Raw genomic sequence first — 14906 nt, 5'->3', positions numbered from 1 at the left:
GAAGCTTCTCCAGCAAGGCAGAGCTGAGGTGGTCATTGTTCATTAAGTAAACAAGTGAGCCATAAAGCAAACCCTTAGGAAGTCAGGTTTGTGCACTTTCGAAGTCTCTCTCCCAGAACTAACTGTTCCCTCTCCTGCCAGGGTGGCCTCAGCAATGCACAGATGGACAGGCTTCAGGCCTGTGCAACTTGGGGCTGTTTTAGTATCAATGACCCCTCATCCTCTCCCCATTTGCCCATATGCAGAAGAAAGCAGAGGGGAGATGGGTTTGAGTGTGCTGTCTCTGTCCAAGGCCCCCATTTTCTGGGGTAGCAGGATGGTTCTCCAGGACCCAATGGACATTCCTGGAGTCTGTCTCCAGATCAGGATGGCCAGGTGGGAGGCAAACTGCTTTATTTGATGATGATGGCAACACAGAACAGCAAGCAAAATGCTCCCTAGCTCCTTAAAGTACAGCCGCTGTCCATCCAAGAATGGCAATATGCTTTGCAAACCACCCATTAATTTTTATGGTGGCCTGAGAAGCAGATTGAGAATCATTACCTTCATTTTTACAAGGCAAGGAACCAAAACCACAGGGGAGGGGAGAGGCACAAGGCCAATCCTGTCTGAGCCAGTGTTCCAAGCTGACCACTCCTCTCTCCATCTCAGGCCTCCAAGAAGGCAGGGAGCACACCGCCCATTGGAAAGGGAGCTGCGCCAGCTGAGCAGGAAACAAGGCCCATCAACCCAAACTCCGGTGTTCAGAGACCATCACATTTTGAAGGGTTCGGAGGGAAGAGCTACAAAGAGTGATTACTTTTGATTTAGGGTAGAGAGGCTCTAGTTGTAACTTATTGATGAAATCTGCAAACATGTGACCCCAATAAAGATGAATAAATATTAAAGGCTGGAAGAACTAAGGGTTGGTTTCTGTTTTATATGTCTTTATTTCCATGTTTTCTACCGAAAGCATTTATTGTTTTTGTGATCAGAACAAAAGTTGTCCTAACTTATTACTACTGATAAGCACACGGTACCAAGTTGCTGCACTAACTTGGAAAGAATCAGCACGAATAAAATCCAGCCCAGGGTTCCCTTTTTACAATCTCACCGATCCGCGAGACTCCACAATGCTCTCCGCACGTAGAGAGCCCGAGCCCGGCCGCTCCTCGGGCCAACCAACACCGCGGGGAAGGGCCAGAGAGGGCTGGACCCCCGGCTGCAGGGCCAGCCCAGGGCTAGGAGCCACCAGACTCCGAGGCTAGGATCCTACGGACCACCAATCCGCGCCGCGGAGCGGGCTTCCCCGGAAACATCACTAGAGAACAACGTGCCTCTCCCATCTGTCCCCACCCGCCAGCCGCCAGCGTTGTCAACTCGCGGCTGCTCGGTCACCGCACGGCTAGCTGAAAACCCGGGTTTTCATTTCCACCCTAAAACGAGGGATCTCCGAACTTGAAATATGCATTGTCACCAGCAAGTTTAAACCAGGACCGCGCGCCCTCCCCTCCACCCAGAGTACGCGCGAGAGGGCGCCCCGACCCTCCAGCCCTCGGGGCGCCCTATGGCCACGGGAGGTGAATGAGCAGCCCCCACATTCTAAGTAGGTAGGCCACCCCTCAGGGCCGCCCCACAAAGCGTCTGGGCCGGGAGAACTGGGATCTGCCGGGCGACGGCGGGGGCTCCGAGTGCGTCTCGGCTCCCGGAACCCCGACCCGCCTGACCTGTGCGGGTGATTCCGGGAGCCCGGGGAAGCTCCAAAATGTGCGCGAGGCTTCCCGAAGCCTCCAGGCGCCATCCCCGCCAGGGCACACGGACCCCGAACTCAGGCGGCGGGGAAACGATCAGCGCTCGAGAGGAGCGCAAACCCGCCGAGCCCCGAGCAGGCACCGCGGGAGCGAGGCCGGGCGCGGGGTTGGAGCGCCTGCAGGGGACCGCCTGGCGCGCCGCCTGCCAGCCTACCTGGCTCGCATCGCGATCCACCGGCTCTCCTCGTGGTCTGCGAGCTCGTCCGGCCGGGGACGCGCGCGGCTCCGCGGGAATCAACGCGCGGCGAAGGCGAGAGGACGGGACCTCCGAGAGTGCCCACAACGTTCGGTCCACGCCTCCGCGGGCTGAGGGTGGTCCCCGAGTCAGGGCGGGGCTCCGCGGCGAGGGCAGGGCTTGCGAGGCGGTACTCCGGGCGGGAATAGGCGGGAGCCAGCGGCAGGAGTGGTCTCCCGCAGGGGCGGGGTCGCTGGCCGGGGCGGAGCCTGACCCGAGGCCTTATGGAGGCATCGGGGCGGGCGAGAGGACCGGGAATGCGGCTTCGGAGTGAGCGGGACTGTGCGGTGGCCGCCCAGATGCTAGGGCAGGGTGTGGACCAAGCTGAGCGCGGGGCCGGACGATCGAAGAGGGCGGGGCCGAGAAGAGGGAGGTCGAAGGCGGGGCGAGAGTGGAGGGCGGGGCCTAACTCAGAGGCCGGGGGCAGGGTGTGAGCAAGAAGGGGGGCGGGACGATCGCAAAAGGGGCGGGGGTGAGCCTAGGAGGCCCGGAGTCCAGGGGCGAGGTCGAGGTGCTGCCTCCTGGAGGCCGGGGCCGGGCGTGTTACCTGGAGCAAGGCGGTGGCACTTTGCCGCCGGGAGCCAGTTGGCGCCTGGTCTCAGGATTCCCGCGGGATCCCGCCTGGGCACCTCATTCTTTTCCTCTTCCCGGCGCCGCCGACCAGGGAGCGGGCTTCAGGACGCAGGGCGCCCCTGGAATCGTGGTCCCTGGCTGTTTCATGGAGACCTTTTGGCCACACTCCCGTGCCTACGGCATCCCCATTTTCTCACCTCTTCTCCGAGGTCCCCGGAGTGAGATTCGGATCTCCAAGCGGGATCTCCAAGCGGGCGTCGGCCCGGCCTCAGAGGGTAGAGCCTAATTTTGAGACCACTCACAGCACTCTCTGTTGAGGACTGTGCAAGGCAGGCAGGTGCAGGGCTGTGGGGGCAAATGCAAAGTTAAAAGGTAAGACAAGAAAAAAGGCAGGCATTGAAAATTACAAAGGAGAACTTGCTGCTGAGCAGGATGCAGATGGAATACATACCGTCACAACCATTTACACTTGGTATGGCCGGTGCACCACTGGGTCCGCATGCCAAGAACATGCCTAACACGTAGTAGGTGCTCAATAAATGCTCAGTAAATGAACGCACCACTTACTGGGTGGTAAGCACTTTCCATGGACTGACACACTTAATCCTCAGAAAATCCCGTACTTGGCTACTCTCATTAGCCCATTTTGCACTTCAGTAGACTGAACCTTGGAGGGTTGATTCGAGGGCAGCAAAGTGATGGAACCAGAATTTGACCCAAGGCCACTCCAGAGGTTGTGCTCCAACCATTTTGGGACTGAGGTACCCCTGCAGGACCCGGGCCGCCCTGCACACTGAAACCAGGGGGAAGCACAGGTCTTTGGGGGAGAAAAGCTAACAATTGTTATGCCAGGTCCAGAGCTAGATGCCCTTTGAGTCTTTCCTCACCTTACCTCCTAAAGCAGATATTCACATGTTACAGGTTACTTTAGACCTCAGGTACTGTGTCATGATCTCATGGAACGTGTGAATCTAAATTCAAACCTCTATTTTCAGGCTCCCTCTGCCTTGGAAGCACACCTCCCTTTACCTGAGGAATCTTGCTTCCTAACTCGAATTGAAGTCGTATAATTTTCAGGAGACACGGGGAGACAGAGACATGGGTCTAGAAGAGTGGAGAATGGTGATCTGATTCTGGTGTCATCTATGTGCGGACCATTGAATTCCTGAAAATGGATATAATTAGCCCTGCTGACCTAAAAATAAAGGGGCCTTTCACAGTGAGGCACCAAGTATGTATTTGAAATCAATAAGAATAGCTATTTGGGGCCACACTGACTCAGACAGAAGCCCAGATAGTGTTCTGATTAGGAGACAGGCAATGAGTATGTATGAACAAGAGAAGAGGAACAATTACATCAAGAGAAGACAGACGTTTCTATTAGTGCAGATAACATAGCATAGTGATGTTAATTCTAAACAAATTTTTAAAAAGTTTCCAGTCCAGTACTCATCAGCCCACTGGTCATAATAATAACTTCCTTATCTTTGCAAACAGTTCTTTGGAATACGGCGTTGCTTTAGGCTCAGTCCAAAGGTTATTTTGTCATGTTTAACATTCCAAAGATTTGAGGCATCTGGCTCCATTTAAAAATGGCTCTGATCATAGTATTTTGACAGCCCTAAAATGTATACTGCAGGTTTTAAAAGGAGACAGTGCCCCTGAAGGGGCAGGTAAAGAAGCCTCAGAGAAGAGGAAGGTGTCTGGGGAGCATGTTGAGGCCCAGGGGTCCTAGGTTGTACAGGGGCACAGGAGGAGCACTGAATTGGGAGCACTGGTCTGGAATGTCTGACAAGTTATTTTGCCCCTGTGACGCAGTTTCCTACATCAGTATGAAAGATTAATGCAGCATGTGAGTGCTCAGAGGGCCTGGCACAGACTGGTGTTCAAGAAGTTTTAGCTACTAGTATTGCTACTGTTCCAAATGACTAACATCCTCACTGTTTTAAAAAAATGCTGATAAAGCATTGCAGAGGACAAGCCATAGAAAATGGACAAAGGTATGAAAAGACAATTCTCAGAGGCACCACGAGTGTTCCAAAGCATGCAAAGCTCCGCGGGCAGGCACACTGGTGCAGAGAGCAAGGGCAAAGAACAAAAATAGTCAAAGACAGAGCCCAGCCTGGAAAAAGCTGAGTTCACTGAGGGAGGGAGGAGGTGGCATTCAAATCACAAAGAACAAAGTGCTGTGGGAATGCAGGGCACAATGTGAATAAACGAAGCTCCTACCAGGTGTGAAGGGTTGGGGGGCAGAGAGTATGCCTTCTGGTGTCCACAAGTGTATGAACAATACTAGGTATCGTGGTGCCACGAGCTTCTTCAAACCAGCCAGCCCACTTCCTAGGAAAGGAATTTATGGAGGTCAGAATGGTTAAAAAGAGAAGAAAAAAAAAGCATAGACATCTACTAGTATGTTATACTCTTACTACAATAGCTCAATTGCACTTGAAGCCGGTAAGAGCTGGGAGACAGCCTGGCATGTTGAAGTGGATGTTGTTCATGGACCATTTTGTCTTCTGTGTTCTGGAAGGCAAGGAGGCCTCGAGATGCTTCCTGTTGATGGTATGGTTTCTCCTTCCGCCGGTTTTCATTAACTACCCTTCTAAAGACAGAAGGAAAAACATGAGCTACTCATAACATTCACAACATTCAGTTACTCAGTAAGCATGTCTAGTGGGAACATGTACAGCAAAATCAATAACTTGGTTTTTCAGGTACACATATAATGCATGTTTGTTTCAAAGGATCCAAATGATGAGAGAAGTGTGTAAAGGATTAAGTAAACATCGACCCCAATTTCATACCCTCTTGCAAGAGTTCATGGTTAACAGTGTGTTATATGTCTATCTAAAACCTCGTTCTTAGCATATTAAGTGTGTGTGTGCATGTGTGTATGATATGTATGTGTGTGACATGAGTGTGTGCATATATACACATATATACATACACGTGCACAAATAAAGACAGATTGGGTTCAAGGCCAGCTCTACCACTTAAGGTTGGATGTTTTCTCATCTTAGAACGGGTGCAATATTTGCAAGGATTTAATGAGGTAATGCTTGCAGATTGCTCAGTGTAGTGCTGGGCACGCAGTACATACATACATTTATAAATATAAGCTGTTGTCATTATTGTTTGCACATACACACACTTATACGGTGTTCTTTGGTTCACATAAAACCCAAGAGAATGGCCCTAGCTTTATACCAGCCATACGCAGGAATGTCCTTTTTCAAGCCACAGTAGTTACCAAGAGACTGCCCACACTGCCCTGAGGGAAAAGGGTGGATGAGACAGCACAAGGACGTGAACTTCAGACTTCACAAATTCCACTTGCCCAATCTTGCCATGAGCGTGGGCTCCTCTCTAGTGGTGTCTACCCTACACATAGGACAAATGACATTTTAGGGAACCTCCTGTGCGTAGGCAATAAAATGCAGGGGGAAGTCAGAGGAAGGGCGGGGGGTGGTTTTGGACTGTCAACTTGTTACCTCTGTTATAAAAATCAGCAATAGTTGAAGTTTCATCCACACCACTCACCACCACTAATGATTCATTCTGGAGGCTTCTCAAAATAGACACAACACTCCCAGAACAGCGGCTCAGACAGGAATAACTCTCCATGAACTCTACCAAATCTGCGAATACGGAACGGCATTTTGGACATCTATAAGGTACACTTCACAACAGAAAGTAACTACTCAGAAATCTCATGGGGGGGCTTCATAAACGGGTCTCTGGACATACAAGGGCATCCTCAACATGAAAATAAAAGGAGAAATGTTCCTTTGGTGAAGTGAGATCCGTAATGGACAAAATGCCCCTGTCAAGGGGGAAACAGAACAAGAAGATACAAAACACAGCCAAGGGAAAGGGAAGAGCATCGGGCACGAGGCATTTTTCCACTGGAATCTGCACAATAGTCACTGAATCATCAACATGGACAAGTGGAATTTCAAATGTGTTGTTCCCGTCTCAGAATGTGAAGAGGGGGCCGTTGTGAAACCCTAGCTTGGATAAATACACTCCACGGGTTTCAGTTGCAAGAGAAGGTGCTTTCCGCGTGATTCACAAGCCTGAAGAGTGACATCATGTCGGTGCACTCGAGAAATACTGGGCGGCTGCTGTGCGCCAGACCCTGGCGGCCCTGCGACATGAGGCTGGGCGGGACAGAATGAGCCCCACCCGCGTGGTGCTGCGACTCAGGTGGTGGTAGGAGAAAGAGAGGGTCAAGCCTGCCCCTGGCAAGTGCTCTAAAGGAAACCACAGGCGCCGGAATGGAAGATCACCAGAGGCACCTACCTGCCTTGGGTTTGACCCAGAGAGGGCCCTCCGGGGAGGTGATGGCAGTGTTTCTCAGGGAGTCTGAGTCAGGAGCAGCTGGCAGGCCAGGGAACAGCTTGAGTGAAGACCTTGAGGCCAGAAAGAGCGTCCACCCTACGGAACTGTGAGGACAGCAAGCAGCGTGGCTGGAGTGAAAAGAGGGGGTGGGGAACGGAGAAAGGTGAGGACAGAGAGATTCACAGGCGGGGGCCCCAAGGCCCGGTGACTGTGCAGAGCAAACGAGAAACACAGGCATTGAGACTCTGTTCCGTCCTCTGCCACTGACTGGCAGCTGAGAAAGCTGCTTTGCCTCGAATCCAATAAGACACTGCCTCTAAGAGCCTCTGTTTTAGTCAAAAGATGTTGGGGGATGTGTGTGTCGTTCTGGGAACCCCCTATCCTTCCCATCCCAGAATGCTGTGACACTGAGCCCTTTATCTTGCTGGCTGTCCTTAGTCACACACACAGGGGAGCTTAACTGGGGTGTCACGGGACCAAGTATTCTCCCATGCATTATAAACTAAAGTCTCACAGATGGGGCCAGGGCATCGTCTGGGACAGTGGTTGGCAAACTCATTAGTCAACAGAGCCAACTATCAACAGTACGATTGAAATTTCTTTCGAGAGCCAAATTTTTTAAACTTAGACTTCTAACGCCACTTCTTCAAAATAGACTCGCCCAGGCTGGGGTATTTTGTGGAAGAGCCACACTCAAGGGGCCAAAGAGCCGCATGTGGCTCGCGAGCAGCAGTTTGCTGATCACTGGTCTGGGAGAAGGCTAGGCAGTGAGAAGTTCTTTTAGCAGCAACAAGAGCACTTGTTCTGGATGTCTGGATCAAGCACTGTACCTCTAAAAGTGTATCAGGGTGTGCTGCACTGCGGAAGGCCCCCCGGGCGTCTGATACCAATTTCTGGTTTGTCCTCACGGCGGCTGTGGTGCGGAGCCTACACAGCGGGATGCTGCTTTCTGGGCTGCTTCCTAGTCCTCTGTCAACCTGATCTGCTTCTTTGGCACAGGGACCCCATGACGAGGTCCCTGTCACCGTGTCTCAGAGATGAGGACTGGCAGGCCCAAGTGATTGACACTGTTTACGCACTTGCTTAAAATAGGAGCTCTTCCTGCTCTTTATTCTGCTCTGCGCCTCCCAGGGGGCCTACCCAGCCTGAGCTTGGAGACGCTGACCCCTCGCCTTCCTGTCCAGGTCCTGGGCAGCTGCAGAAGGAGCCAGTCAGAGGCACACATTGTCTCTGTCCTCTTAGGATCCCACACCTACTCTCCAGGGGAGCACCTTCCCCCAGAAACACTGAGTCAAACTTAACTAACAAACAGTTCTCGGATGTAGTGCTGTGTGCTTTACCTCAATTATTTTCATGTCTACAAAACGTATTCTCAGGGATTACATACGTTTGCTCAAGGTCACACATAGCCCAGGAGTGGCACACGTCAGCCTTGAACCGTGGTCTCTGCAGCGTCAGAGGTTCTTCACCAGCAACCCTTGCACCTGCTGCTGCTGCTTCCTAACAAGGGAGGCCTGTGGAGCCTTAGGTGTGCACATGCTGTCTGTGGAACCCTGAACAGGTCATATTTCTTCTCAAAGTTTGGGTCAAATAAGCTGATGGGCTAGATCATCTCTGAAGTCCCCTCAAGCCCCATGATTCCAGATTCATTATTCATTTAGCAAATATGTCAAAGTTGGTAGGGCCTGTATTGTGTGTCCTCCCTCCTCCCACCCTAAGCCCTAACTTCCAAGGTGACTGCATTTGGAGAAGGGGCCTTTAGAGGGTAACTGAGGTTAAACGAGGTCATCAGGATGGGGCCCCATTCCAATGGGGTTGGCATCCTTAAAAGGAAGAGACACCAGGAAGCTCTCTTCACACCAAGAGAGGAAGGGCCATGTGGGGACGCAGTGAGAAGATGCTGTCTGCAAGCCAAGAAGAGATCTCTCGCTAGAAACCAAATTTTCTGGCATCTTCATCTTGGACTTCCAACCTGTGAGAAAATAATTGTCTGTTGTTTAAGCTCCCCTCACCCCCGAGTCTGTGCTATTTTGCTAAGGCAGCCCTAGAAAATGAATAGGTGTCAAGCAGTGTTGTAGCCATGAGAAAGATAGCCCTGGGCATGCTCCCACAGGATTTAAAATCTGGTAGAAGACACAGACATTAAATAACCATATAAAAAAGTCCAGATAAGTCATTTTCTTTCTCCTTTCCACAAACCTGACAGCCACTGCAAAAGACGATCATCACGGGTTCGGAGGGAGGAAAGAGCCATTCGCCGGGGCCGGGGGGGGGGGGTGGGGGGGGGTGGGGGGTGGGGAGGCGGGGCGGGCTGTTGTCATAAACCGAGACACCCTGGGCGGCAGGTAAGCTCCAGCAAGAGGTGGGACACACCTGGAAAGATGTGCCAGAAAGAAGGGAGGTAGGTCTTCCTTCAGGCTTATTTTTTTCATGCCCACGTGGCTCTAAGAGGATTTAGACATAGTTAAGAGCCATAAAGCCATTAAAGGGAAAATAAATGTTTAAGAGCCTCATAATATGCATTAAGGATGGAACTTTTTTTTCCCCCTGGCCCAAACTGGACTGGTCAGAGTGCTCCAGACCGGAACTCTGAGCTCCCTGGCAGCCAAAGAGAAGGAAAAAAAGAATAAGTTATGAATAAATGTATTATCACGTCATCAAGAGAGCCCGTGTGTGCCCGCCTGAGGTGCTCAGCTCACCTTACGGGAATGCTTGGTCATCTCTTTCAATGTACTCATACAGGAAGCTTCTCTGTGTGCCCACGGTTGTGAAGATTCTCGCGCTATGGTTCTATTTTTGTTTATTATAACTTGTGTTAGATAATTTAACAGCCTTTGCAACCTGTCTTTAAGCTGTGGAAAATTTTCCTGACTTAAAAAAATATATAAATTGAGAAACACCTTGTCCTTCCATTTTATAAAACTTTATAAAACTTCTTTTATTTGCATATTTGACCTCCTGGATGGATGCCCTGTTTTCCTTACCTTTTTCCTCCTCCATGTTCTCTTTCTCTGTCCTTTGTCGTGTGTGTGTGTGTGTGTGTGTGTGTGTGTTCCTTTTGGCCATCTTCTTTTAAAGAAATCCTTTGAGAATGCTGTCATCAACTCTAAACCCTTTCACCACCTTTCAATTGCCTGCATCCCTGTGTTTGCTTCCCAAAGATTGAACTTTCACATGCATTTCAGTTTCCGAAGATTTTGGAATTTCTTCAGCTTTGTTGAGTAAGTTAGGATTCCCAAAACAAAGAATTAAAATAGATTCACCATTTTGTTACTAACTGAAGATGCTTCTCCTCTTGGTGGAAGAACGGCTCCTCTTGGTACCATTTACAGAAACACTTTGGCTTCCTTAAATATTTATTAATGAAATATTTTTATCAGCAAGCATGCCTTCTAAATATTTATTTCTAAGGGATTCTTTGCTAAGTTCTGTTTATGAAATTTCCTGGAGAAAGTGAGAGCAACTATTACTTCACAGGACTAGAGTGATTTTGGCAACAACAGTGAAGGTTTGTTTGGCTACGTTGGCTTTGCTGCTATTTGATGAATGAATTTGGTTCTGTCGCGTTTAGAAACACTTACCCAGAAATAGATGCAGGCAAAGTATCTGCAGGAGGAGCTTGTCTCTCAGTCCCAAAGACAAGAGGGGAGCTGAGAGTCAGGAGTGGGGCATCCCATCTTGGGTCCACAGCAGTGCAAGCAGAAGGATACAATCCAATGCCACCTCGCTTGGCACCAGAACACACACACCTCGTGCTCACCCAGACAGGGCGGCTCCTCGGGTTTTTCTCTGCCTTTCTAGAACGTCTCTGATCCCTATGGTCCCCTTCATCCCCATCTGGGCTGAGCAGCACAGTCTCCCCTTGCCTGGCTTCCTGCCACTTCTTAGATCTTACAGGTTCGCCTTGAATTGAAATATTCAGTCCTTTTGTTGTATCATAAATCAGTGGATGGGATACAAGATGCCTTAATGAGCCAATTAATTAGGAGTCATTTATTACACACAGCCCAGGGGGAGGTGTCTCTTCCAAATCTCTGAGCAACACATATAGGAAATTTCCCATATTTATACTTTTCGAGCTTCTTTGTTTGCAGATATTACAAAGGGCTCTGTGTGAGTTATTGTTACAGACAGTTGTAACCTTGAATACATAACGAGTTAGTACTTGGCATAAGAATATGGGAATTATTATCAGTATTAGTCCATATTAATCTATTACATTGGATGGCTAGCTTGCAAGGTCAGACAGTTAAGTTTTTCTTTTTCTATTATTTGAACTAAAAACGAAGTCATTTTATAGAATAACAGACTGTCTTAAAGTGACAGAGTTTACAACAACAGAGTTTACAGGACAAGGGATTATCTAACAATAGCAGAGAATTTCAAACAGCAGTTTTTTATACAAGATGGAGGTTACTATGCTTCATGTTTTCTGATGGCACATAGCAGATTTGTTCCATTGTTTGGTTTGGAAAATGTGGTCCTCCATAACTAGGTGCCTTCCAGAATGTGACTCGGTAAGAGAGAATGGGTTTTCTTAAGCCTGCCTCCACCCAACTCTCCAAGGAGATTTGGAGCTTAAGTTTGGTATATGTAGCTGCTGGAATTTTTTCCAAAAATGCTCCCGGCTCTTTCCTTTCTTTTGAAGGTAAAGGAGGCAGTTCTGGGAAAGACCCTTGACGTCTGATTGGAAATGAGAACTTTGAGGCAGAGCGAAGGAAAGAGTTTATTACAAGATCCATACTTGCATAAGCTTCCATGTACTTTATGAAACTAAATTATTTGTGCTAATGGAGGAGGTAATGAGAAGAAAACACAAAATGGACATCAAGCCTAATGGTCTTTATTTTTAGCCTAAAGTGTATCTCTGTGACTCCGATCAATGGGTCCGCCGGTTGTTTTCTTAGGCTGCATTGCGCTGTGAGTACACGTTTCCATTCATGGTGAGCAAGCCCTCGCTAATCACAGGAAATGTTTCCTAGATGGCTGTAGAGGCAAGCCTGCAGTTGAATATTTATTCTAGAAACACACAAATTGGATAATCTACATCCCTTTAGGTGGGTGTTGCTTAAAAAAACAAACAGAAACCAACACGTCATCTGAGGAAACAGAAATGTAATGACTTATCTACTAATAAAAGAGAAACACGCAAATTAACCATCACTCTGCTACACCCACAAGCCACACCCACCAGCCAATCAGGAGTGAGTATGCAAATTAACTCAACCAAGATGGCGGCTGGCCACGGAGCTGGAGCAAGCAGGAGGCTTGGTGATGGAGGAAGCCAACTTTCTACCTGCCCTGGCTGGCTGGCCCTGGCCTCCACTCAAGGTTACAAAGTTTCAATTATAGAAGATAAATAAATCCCAACAAAAATGGCGGCAGCCACAAAGTTGGAGGCTTGGGTTGCCCCCGGCGATGGAGGAAGCCAAGCTTCCTGTCTGCCCTGGCCAGCTCTGGCCTCCACTCAAGGCTACAAAGTTTCAATTATAGAAGATAAATAAATCCCAGATACCAGGGCCTCTGCTTGGGTGGTTGGGGGCATGGCCAGCCTGAAAACCACCACAGGCCCCTCACCCAGGCTGCCCCACACCCCAAGGGAACCCCCACCCTGATCCAGGACACCCTTCAGGGCAAACCAGCTGGCCCCCACCCATGCACCAGGCCTCAATCCTATCTAATAAAAGTGTAATATGCAAATTGACCATCACTGTAACACAAGATGGCTGTCCCCATGTGGTCAAAGATGGTTGTCCCCATGTGGACACAAGATGGCCGCCAGAAGATGGCCAGCAGGGGAGGGCAGTTAGGAGAGACCAGGCCTGCAAGGGAGGGCAGTTGTGGGTGATCAGGCCAGCAGGGGAGGGCAGTTGGGGGTGACCAGGCCTGAAGGGAAGGGCACTTGGGGGGAACCCAGGCCTGCAGGGGAGGGCAGTTAAGGGTGACTAGGCCTTCAGGGGAGGGCAGTTAGGGGTGACCAGGCCTGCAGGGGAGGGAAGTTAGGGGCAATCAGGCTGGCAGGGGAGCAGTTAGGCATAAATCAGGCTGGCAGGCAGAAGCGGTTAGGGGCAATCAGGAAGGCAGGCAGGTGAGCAGTTGGGAGCCAGCAGTCTTGGATTGGGAGAGGGATGTCCGACTTCCCATTAAATGGGCAGTCAGACATCTCTCGAGTGGTCCCAGATTGGAGAGGGTGCAGGCTGGGCTGAGGGACACCTTCCCGCCCCTGTACACAAATTTCGTGCACCAGGCCTCTAGTCAATAATAATGAGTAAGGTACCAAGATTTAGTGAAACTGACCACTGTTAAAATGATTCTTAAACTACATGCTGTTGAAAAGTATGTTTTCAAGATGTCTGTGGGATTTTATCTGTAATGCCATGTTCTACAAACAGCACTATTATCTTTAAAATGGACCTAGCAGTTATTGAACTGCCTTATGGTATCCACCCAATTGTCATCTTTAGCTGCTATTTAGAATTTTAATTATTCAAGTTTCTGCAGACTTCTTTTTCATCTTTTTAATGATAAGGACTGTGTCTTTTACTAACTGGAACCCTCTGACGTGCTGAGAACTGTCTACTCAGAATAGAGTTCCAGGAAATGTTCATTTGATTTGCCTCTCTCATCTCAGAGCCACGGAGTAGATTTTAAGATCTTGTGTTCAGAGACCTCGTGGGGGCTGTCCTCACATTCTGGGTTCAGGGGATTAGGACTTTGCACATGCATTTTGAGAGGACACAAGCGGGCCCGTAACAAGTGCAGAGTGTGAATGCTCCTGGACACGCTGGAAGTAGTCAGTCAAGGTTAAATACCATCACTACCTCCCTATGGACAGGGCTTACCCTTGGACTGGGGGCTCTGAGAGCGTCACCTCATGACTGCATCACCACCCACAGGACAGCACTGGGCTGATGGAGACCTACTGTTGTTGGTGCTGTTGTTTTAGCTCCAGCTGCTCTGATGGTGTCGCTGAGGAACTTGGGTGCATTCAGGCCTCATGGACCAGTGGGAGGCCCAGCACCGCTGCTGTTTCCCTGGCTCACCCCCAGCAGTTCACGTCCCTTTCTTGGCCTGTTTGTCTCTGAACAAGGGTGAGCCATGCAGTTTCACTGTGAAATGCGTTGTGCAGTGACGGGCTCTTCTCTCTGCCGTGGATCTAGGTTTGCTATGAACAGGCCCTGCTGTTGGATGAAAGGGCTGGTTTGTCCTGAGTGGCCCTTCCATGGCTCACGCTTCCTTGGGCTTTATGGGTATTTCTGCAGGGAAAGGCAAATAATGTTGAACACTTTCTTGTGCCAGAATGGCCTCCCAGATCTGGCATGAGACTCTTGGACCGGTTCCTCAGCCCTCAGCTCAGTCCTAGGGGCTGAGTATGGGAACCTGTGAGGCCGCCAGCAGATGCCTGAGGCCTTCATGGCCTGCTTTTCCCAGTCTTCTTTTTAATTCCCCAGTGACAAAGCTCATACAGGTGAGTGCATTTCCTAGAAGACTAGAAAGTAAATCAGGCACAAATTACAAAACGCTTGGGGTTCCTCAATCTTTGTGTCCTAAAATAGGCTGAGAATAAAACTACATACAGTGGAATCTTGCTGTTTTAGTAAAGACTTTATGATCGGAATTATGTTGAGAAGCAAGTTTTAAATATGGGTCCCCTGGTACTTCCAAGAATCTGCCTCTGACATAGATGTGGACTGCATATCCCCATCCTGTTCTCTGTGGGTGGCTCTGAGTGAGCGCTGAAGAGTGCTAACACTGCACTCCCCGTTGTGTGAGATTTAAAATCCTACAAATGTGTTTGATGTGCAATCTGAGTGCATGGCCATTTGTATCTTGCTAAAATGCATTGTCAAAATGATGTACTACTCACTCAGCTGTGTATCCAGGATTTGATATCAAATGTCACAGTCCAATTATAAGGAACCTCAGAAAAGGCAGGTGTGGCTGGTGGTGCTACATTGCCATAGAAA

At 49.5% G+C, this 14906-nt stretch overlaps 1 protein-coding gene across 1 annotated transcript in view; it reads right to left on the bottom strand.

Moving 5' to 3' along the window:
• The window catches only part of SH3BP4 (SH3 domain binding protein 4), a 79996-nt gene extending 77899 nt beyond the window's left edge, over nt 1-2097 (bottom strand). The window contains exon 1 of the mRNA XM_080670383.1: nt 1945-2097. The gene's annotated coding sequence lies outside the window, so the exon portion shown is untranslated. The remainder of the gene's footprint in view (nt 1-1944) is intronic.
• Between the last annotated feature and the right edge of the window lie 12809 nt (nt 2098-14906).

This window comes from Plecotus auritus, assembly GCF_963455305.1.
Source record: "Plecotus auritus genome assembly, chromosome: 5".
Taxonomy (NCBI): Eukaryota; Metazoa; Chordata; class Mammalia; order Chiroptera; family Vespertilionidae; genus Plecotus; species Plecotus auritus.
The sequence above is the reverse complement of the archived record's forward strand: the minus strand, read 5'-3'. Positions and strand labels throughout refer to the sequence as shown.